General features: G+C 35.3%; 1 long non-coding RNA gene across 1 annotated transcript; it reads left to right on the forward strand.

The window, feature by feature from the left end:
• The first annotated feature begins 936 nt into the window (after window positions 1–936).
• LOC110897649 lies at window positions 937–8,409 on the forward strand. The gene is made up of 8 exons (XR_002568835.2): window positions 937–1,131; window positions 2,021–2,111; window positions 3,403–3,445; window positions 3,557–3,649; window positions 3,907–4,045; window positions 5,518–5,606; window positions 6,457–6,547; window positions 8,143–8,409. It is a non-coding gene; the product is annotated as an uncharacterized LOC110897649 (long non-coding RNA).
• The last annotated feature ends 275 nt before the right edge of the window (window positions 8,410–8,684 follow it).

Consider the following 8,684-nt stretch of genomic DNA (forward strand, 5'->3'; position numbering starts at 1 on the left):
GATTGGTTCCAAAAATGGGTTTAACCAATTTGGTTCGGGTTTAACCAGTCTCAAAGTATAGATTCCAAAACCGATAACAACCCGTCCTTTCGGGCCAGTTTAAAACCAATTACAAAAAAAGTAGTTTTTTTTCCTCCCTATACCCTAGTAATTTTAAGTTGGGCTTAAGTGACTTTGTTTAACAATTTGTTTAACAAGTTGGACTTGGCCCAACCTAATCATTAATTAATTGCCCTATGCGACTCAAACCAGTTCCCTTTCGGAGACGAACGGAGTTCACTTCCGGCCACCCTGCCGCCGTTGCCGATTCAGACGAACATAATAAACCTAAGCCAATAAATATTCGATCTTCGAGCTTCATAGGTTCCTTCCGTTTCATCGAATTGCTTTCAGCATCACAACACACTTCTTCCACCACCGGAACTACTTCCAACGAAATCGAAACGGCGTTAATGTAAGTTCGCTTTAACCTAACTTAATTAAATGTCGTTCTCTATTTTGTTCATCAAGTGTTTCTGGTTTCACATATTGATTTTTCAGAATTTTTAGAATTTTTATGATTTTTCAGAATTATTATTATTTTTCAGAATTTTTTGAAATTTTTTTGATTTTTTGGAATTTTTTTGATTTTTTGGAATTGGATCAAAATGGCAATTGAAAACATTTAAAATGAAAATTCCCAAAATACCCTTGGTTAAAGATGGAGTTAGTGTATGTGATCAAAATGGCAACAAAAGGGAAAGTCAGGTACATAAAGACAAAAAAAAACTATTTAGACTAAAATAATAAGTTTGGACAAAACTCAGGGACTAAAATAACAATTTACTCTTTTAATTAGCTCCCTAAAGTATATTAAGTTGGGCTTAAGTGACTTTGTTTAACAAGTTGGACTTGGCCCAACCTAATTGCCCTATGCGACTCAAACCAGTTCCCCTTTAGGAGACGAACGGAGTTCACTTCCGGCCACCCTGCCGTCGTTGCCGATTCAGACGAACCTAATAAACCTAAGCCAATAAATATTCGATCTTCGAGCTTCATAGGTTCCTTCCGTTTCATCGAATTGCTTTCAGCATCACAACACACTTCTTCCACCACCGGAACTACTTCCAACGAAATCGAAACGGCGTTAATGTAAGTTCGCTTTAACCTAACTTAATTAAATGTCGTTCTCTATTTTGTTCATCAAGTGTTGCTGCTGGTTTTACATATTGATTTTAACTATTTATAGAGGCCACTAAACAATGCTGATTAAAGGTGATTGTGTATTTCGTTCATGTAGTACTATCGCTTATTAGTGTAATGCCTGTTTCTTTACATGAATTTGTTCTTCAATTTCTTTACAGACTCATGGTCACATATCTATATGTGTTCATGTATGTACCAACCGGTTTATTGGTTCAATTTATACGTATGTATGTATGTATGTGTATGTCTCTGTTTTCAACCTAATCAATCCATATTGGGGGTAGTATGACAAAGCTGTGAAGTAACTTTAAAAAAAACACATTACTGTAAACAGCAATCTTCATCAACATTGTTGTTTTTGCTATTAAGATGATGGAATGTAGATGCTCGTTATAAGACCCGCTTCACTGAAATTAGAATAAACGAATAGAAAGATAGGTTACTCAATGTTTGATAAGTCAATTGGTTACTACTCTTAAGTGGTAAACTGACTATCCCAGTGATGTCAAATCACTAATTATTATAAATCATTCATATAATAAAGTTAAAACTTAAAAGCCATATGCCCTTATATATCCTATCAGTTTGAGATAGACAAAGTGAAAAAACAAACCAAATCGACCCATCTTGACATTCACAAGTTTCGGACGAAATTTTGTGTACGAGATAATATAATATGGTATCAAGGCAACAAGCTCTTATACGCAGTTTTAGTTCTCTTAGTTTCACTTCTACTTGAAATTCTTTGTCGTATGACTAAACTGCCCTGCTGCCTGTTTAGTGTTTTGTATGGTGAGTTGGGCAAAATGCTAAAAATCCTACCTTTTTCATGTAGTAAGGGCAAAATCTGGTAAGAAGCAATCTATATCTTCTGGTGGCAAAATTGCACATTCTGCAGGAGCTTCAATGAGCTTGCCTTAAATAAGGTTTGTTTTAACATGCATACATACATATTAAGTTTTTCTTAGAAAATTTTAATGTATTCATATCAGTTTTTATTTTGGAAAATTTTGGTTTTGACCATTATAGTCAAAGTAGGAGAGGTAAAAGAGCAAAGATGAAATATATGACTTGGTTCACCCAGCTGTGGATACAAGATTGTTCGAGTAAAGGGGTATTAGTAGAGCGGGCAATTCTGGCCCACATGCATAAAATGGGTCGTTTTGGGTCTTTTTTTACATCACCATGGGTTGATTTGGGTTTCTTTTTAGTAATCAATGGGTCCGGCTGGGTCACCCTAAAATACAGAAAGATTTTACGGGTCAAATTGGGTTTGGAATTAAAAAGAAACGGGTGGAACAGGTTATTGGGTTCAGAAGAAAAAAGAAACAGGTGGAACTAGTTAGAAAAAATCTCGGGTTTTTTTCTCAAGAGCTTTTCTTTTTCTTCTCTCTAAATCTGAGATCGTCACTCTCACACAAAATTAGTTCTTAGAAAAATCTCACCAAACCACCATATTAGAAGCTTACAGATTCTCCTCTACTCTCGTCTCCTTTACGCACTATCTCTGTGTTCCGGTAAACTAGCGACGCCGACAACCATTAAGTTGGTGACATATTAAACGATGGTGTTTCGATGTTATGCGGAGGTCGTAACGGATCGATGGTGTAACCGGTGAGTGTGTAAATGATCACTCAATGGCTGACAGTTACGAACCCAAACGGGTTGACATATGCGAGAGATCAGCTGGAGCGATCACTGGTTGTTCTTTTCTCAATTAGTATGTTTGAATATTTGATTTGTGTTTATTTGCTTTTTTTTTCCCAAAATAAACTGTTTTCTTTTAAGTTTTACTGAATTTTAGTTTTCCAATTAAAATGAAATTCTATTCAACATCTGTTACAATTTCGATGTCTATTTTAGTTAGGAAAGCAAAGATTTTACCGTAGAGAATAGAGATTCTATTACTGCTGGGTGCAGACATCAATCTGTAAAATGACCCGTTCCTTAACATGACCCGTGTTGACCCGCACCATTCTGACCCGAACCCAAATGACCCTTTCCTTAACATGACCCGTGTTGACCCGCACCATTCTGACCCGAACCCGATTTGATCCGTCACTACACCCAATCCGACCCGCTCATTTTGCCAGGCATAGGTATAAGCGCTATCATTGTAAAGTGTGTTTAACGTCTATAGTTTATTATGTAAGGGGTTTAGGGTGTCATTTAAGTAAATCAGTATATCTCAATTGCTGCATCGATTGTTTCACGCAGGTTCAATATGTATAAGTAGGGAACGATTGTCAAACATCATTCGGTAATCAGAAATTTAGTTTGTGTTAAATTCATTTGTTAATTCTTGTTCTTATTCTTTCAATTCAATCAATTGTGTCGTTTATTACCACCAACCTTGGATGCTGAAATCCAGAAGAAAGGTGTAACGGAAGAGGCTCTCACTATAGTCTGCAGGCCCATCATCTCTTGTATCCCCTGCATCAATTAACACAAGAGACTACTAATGGTACTTGTTTACTAAATACACTTTTGACTCTTTCAATATGCATAAATTAAATAGGTTGTTTTGTTTTCATTCAGACAACAAATTTTACGGCATGGCAAATGAGTTATTAGGAAAAATATGTGATTGATTTAATGCCTTTTTTTAACTTTCTTTCAAGGTTTTGGCTTTGAATGCTGTATCATACATTCCCTAACTGGTTGCCAATTTTATTATTTGGATTTCAGTTTGTTTAATCCCTTTTATGTTAAAATTAGCAGAGATAAATACAGAGCATCAACAAACAAACAGAGTACAACAAAACAACGAACACTCAACCAGTTTTCTACAAACGAATTTGCAAGTTATACTCTAATAATTCCAAGCCAATGTGCAAATTGTGGTTGGAACTGTGAAAAGGTAAGAGTTAGCGTAAAGTTCACGATTTGTTCTTATGGTTTTGTCAAAGCTACAAATTTTGTTCTCCCATTTTAAAACTTACAGAAATACCCCCTTGTTTTCGAAACCTGTAACATCAGTGGTCATTTTGTTTATACTAGTGTGATTAATCCCGCACGTTGTGGCAGGTGGGAACTCGATTGGTTTAAATTTGGTTTTTGTTTTGTGCTCTAACTAGGTTTCGTGTTTTTTCCCCTTTACCTCCTCTATAATAAAAACTTTTCAAGTTCAAACTGATAACCAGGGGCCGAACCTGAGAATGCAGGTTCTCTGTCCAAGCCCGGAAAATACGTGCCCCTCAGGCCTTAACGAAATAGATAATGTAAACTTATTTTGCCACTCATTGATGTTATTATTATTATGATTATTATTAATTTGAAACCAAAATGGGTATTGGGCTAATACCTAACGAGCTTAAGTTATAAATTTTGAGATCCATAGTTTTAAATGGGCCTAAAATATAAGTTTATGTTTTATATGGGTTTTCTATTTTTTTAAATATATATAATATTTTATTAATGTGCCCTGGCCGTTGGTCCTCCCCGCTCACCTCAGTGTCGGCTGTGTTGATAACGAGGTCATTGGATTGATAAACATATTATATACAAAGAAAATGGGACAGGGAATTTAGATTTTGGAGTTACAAAGCTCCTCTTAACTACCTTCGTTTCACTAAATTAATCATAAAAAAAGTTATTAAGGGAGCTCAAGATACCAGACCAGGCAAACTAAAGCTAGCCCACTGCACTTTAGCATAGTGAAAGTCTCTCTTAATTATGCATTAGCTTGAAGTGAAACTTCCGTCTATGTAAGAAAAGTCTTAACCTCCCTTACTTTGCGGGCGCACTGACCAAAGACCTACTCCTGCTTAGCGCAGGAGACTCACTTTAGCCTTGCTTAAGAGCATTCACATCCATTCCATCATATTTTCATCCTAAATTACACTAAAAAACACTACATTTTCTCTCTCCTTTTCAATTATATAATATTTATTTATACCTTTATCATTACCTTTTCTCTCTCCTCCACACACAACCACTTTCAAAATATATTAAAAAATTATAGGGGGTGAACAGTGTCCCCCAAATATACAGATGAACAGTAACATTTTCTCTCTCCTCCACTCACAACCACTCTTTATACTTTTTATATTATAAAAACTCCACACAAAGAATTTAGTGGAACGGATGTGAATGCTCTAAAGTTGTGAGCAAATGCCAAGAAGCGACCCGATTAGGAACCGAACCGACCCGATACCCGAAAACAGTATAAACTGATACCCGAAAACAATACCCTATCTAATACCTCGGTTCCGGTTCTCCATCAGTTCGGTTCCATGGTTCTCGGGTAGGAGAACCAAACCTGAATTGATGTTTATATCTTTCTCTGTTTCTCAAACCTACAATCACATCATTAATGTTTCATTCGGTCAGCTGTAGTTAGATTTCTTCAGTGAATCAAGATGTGCTCCATTGACATTCCACTCTAAAATATGGCTTCACATTGGATGTTAGAAATAAAGGTACGTCATGTGAATCAAGAATGTTTAATTGTTTTCAATTCTTTGTGTTGTGTATAAATTTGGTTAGGTTTCTTGATTAATAGGTAGTGTATGATTATTATGAACTTGATGGGTTATGCTTGATTATAATGGTTAGTATAATATATGATGTCAAAATGTTTGCACGCCAAGTGTTCGTTTAAATGTCCAAGTGAAAAGTATTGTAAGAAAAGATTAAATTATTATAAAGGGAATATGCCACAGAATAGTAATGAAGTTTTAGGAGTGTTCCAATTAGATCACTGATAAAATTTATTGTTCCAATTAGATAATTCTACTTTATTTTGGTGTTCTAATGCTAGAGATTTTACCTGAATAGCAGGTCATAGTTGTTTTTGCTATTAAGATGATGGAATGTAGATGCTCGTTGTAAGACCCGCTTCACTGAAATTAGAATAAACGAATAGAAAGATAGGTTACTCAATGTTTGATAAGTCAATTAGTTACTACTCTAAGTGGTAAACTGACTATCCCAGTGATGTCAAATCACTAATTATTATAAATCATTCATATAATAAAGTTAAAACTTAAAAGCCATATGCCCTTATATATTCTATCAGTTTGAGATAGACAAAGTGAAAAAACAAACCAAATCGACCCATCTTGACATTCACAAGTTTCGGACGAAATTTTGTGTACGAGATAATATAATATGGTATCAAGGCAACAAGCTCTTATACGCAGTTTTAGTTCTCTTAGTTTCACTTCTACTTGAAATTCTTTGTCGTATGACTAAACTGCCCTGCTGCCTGTTTAGTGTTTTGTATGGTGAGTTGGGCAAAATGCTAAAAATCCTACCTTTTTCATGTAGTAAGGGCAAAATCTGGTAAGAAGCAATCTATATCTTCTGGTGGCAAAATTGCACATTCTGCAGGAGCTTCAATGAGCTTGCCTTAAATAAGGTTTGTTTTAACATGCATACGTATTAAGTTTTTCTTAGAAAATTTTAATGTATTCATATCAATTTTTATTTTGGAAAATTTTGGTTTTGACCATTATAGTCAAAGTAGGAGAGGTAAAAGAGCAAAGATGAAATATATGACTTGCTTCACCCAGCGGTGGATACAAGATTGTTCGAGTAAAGGGGTATTAGTAGAGCGGGCAATTCTGGCCCACATGCATAAAATGGGTCGTTTTGGGTCTTTTTTTAAATCACCATGGGTTGATTTGGGTTTCTTTTTAGTAATCAATGGGTCCGGCTGGGTCACCCTAAAAAAGATTTTACGGGTCAAATTAGGTTTGGAATTAAAAGAAACAAACGGGTGGAACGGGTTAGTGGGTTGAGAAGAAAAAAGAGACAGGTGGAACTAGTTAGAAAAAATATCGGGTTTTGGAATTAAAAGAAACAAAAGCTTTTCTTTTTCTTCTCTCTAAACCTGAGATCGTCACTCTCACACAAAATTAGTTCTTAGAAAAATCTCACCAAACCACCATATTAGAAGCTTACAGATTCTCCTCTACTCTCGTCTCCTTTACGCACTATCTCTGTGTTCCGGTAAACTAGCGACGCCGACCACCATAAAGTTGGTAACATATTAAACGATGGTGTTTCGATGTTATGCGGAGGTCGTAACGGATCAATGGTGTAACCTGTGAGTGTGTAAATGATCACTCAATGGCCGACAGTTTTGAACCCAAACGGGTCGACATATGCGAGAGATCAGGTGGATCGATTACTGAATTGAAACCGCATGAATTATGAATTGTCGCTGCTTTGCTGGAAGAAACGATCGTTGGTTGTTCTTTTCTCAATTAGTATGTTTTAATATTTGATTTGTGTTTATTTGCTATTTTTTTTTCCAAAATAAAACTGTTTTCAATTAAAATGAATTTCTATTCAACATCTGTTACAATTTCAATTTCTATTTTATTTAAGAAAGCAAAGTTTAACTGAATTTTAGTTTTTCAATTAAAATGAATTTCTATTCAACATCTGTTACAATTTCAATTTCTATTTTATTTAAGAAAGCAAAGATTTTACCGTAGGGAATAGAGATTCTATTGCTGCTGGGTGCAGACATCAATCTGTAAAATGACTGTTCTAACCCAAACCCAATCTGAACGAACCCATTCTGATCTAAACCCAATCTGACCCAAACCAAAATGACCCTTTCCTTAACATGACCCGTTCTGACCCGAACCCGTTTTGATCCGTCACTACACCCAATCTGACCCGCTCATTTTGCCAGGCAAAGGTATAAGCGCTATCTTTGTAAAGTATGTTTAAGGTCTATAGTTTATTATGTAATGGGTTTAGGGTGTCATTTAAGTACATCAGTATATCTCAATCGCTGCGTCGATTGTTTCACGCCGGTTCACTACGTATAAGTAGGGAACAATTGTCAAACATCATTCAGTAATCAGAAATCTAGTTTGCGTTAAATTCATTTGTTAATTCTTGTTCTTATTCTTTCAATTCAATCAATTATGTCGTTGATTACCAACAACCTTGGGCTATAGAATCTCTCACCTTGTTAAAATGTATTTTTTATCATAGACCGTCCAAGTATGGATGGAAACCCGTGGATGCTGAAATCCAGAAGAAAGATGTAATGGAAGAGGCTCTCACTATAGTCTGCAGGCCCATCATCTCTCGTATCCCCTGCATCAATTAACACAAGAGACTACTAATGGTACTTGTTTAATTAAATACACTTATGACTCTTTCAATATGCATAAATTAAATAGGTTGTTTTGTTTTCATTCAGACAACAAATTTTACGTATGGCAAATGAGTTATTAGGAAAAATATGTGATTGATTTAATGCCTTTTTTCAACTTTCTTTCAAGGTATATATTGATCTACTTTTCAAATTAAGGAGATTTATTGGGATCCTTATATTATTTACTTCCTTATCTAGAATTTTTGAGAATTTATTGCACTCTTTCTAATAATCCTTGACTACTTTTTGCATGAGGAAAGAGAGCATGTGGTTTCTATCAATAATCCTTGACTACTTACTACTTGAGAGTGGGACCAAAAAAGGAACTTGCAACACCTTTTGTCTTGTAAGAACTTGTTACATAATCTACTAGTCT

The sequence above is a fragment of the Helianthus annuus genome, chromosome 13 (genome assembly GCF_002127325.2).
Source record: "Helianthus annuus cultivar XRQ/B chromosome 13, HanXRQr2.0-SUNRISE, whole genome shotgun sequence".
Classification (NCBI taxonomy): Eukaryota; Viridiplantae; Streptophyta; class Magnoliopsida; order Asterales; family Asteraceae; genus Helianthus; species Helianthus annuus.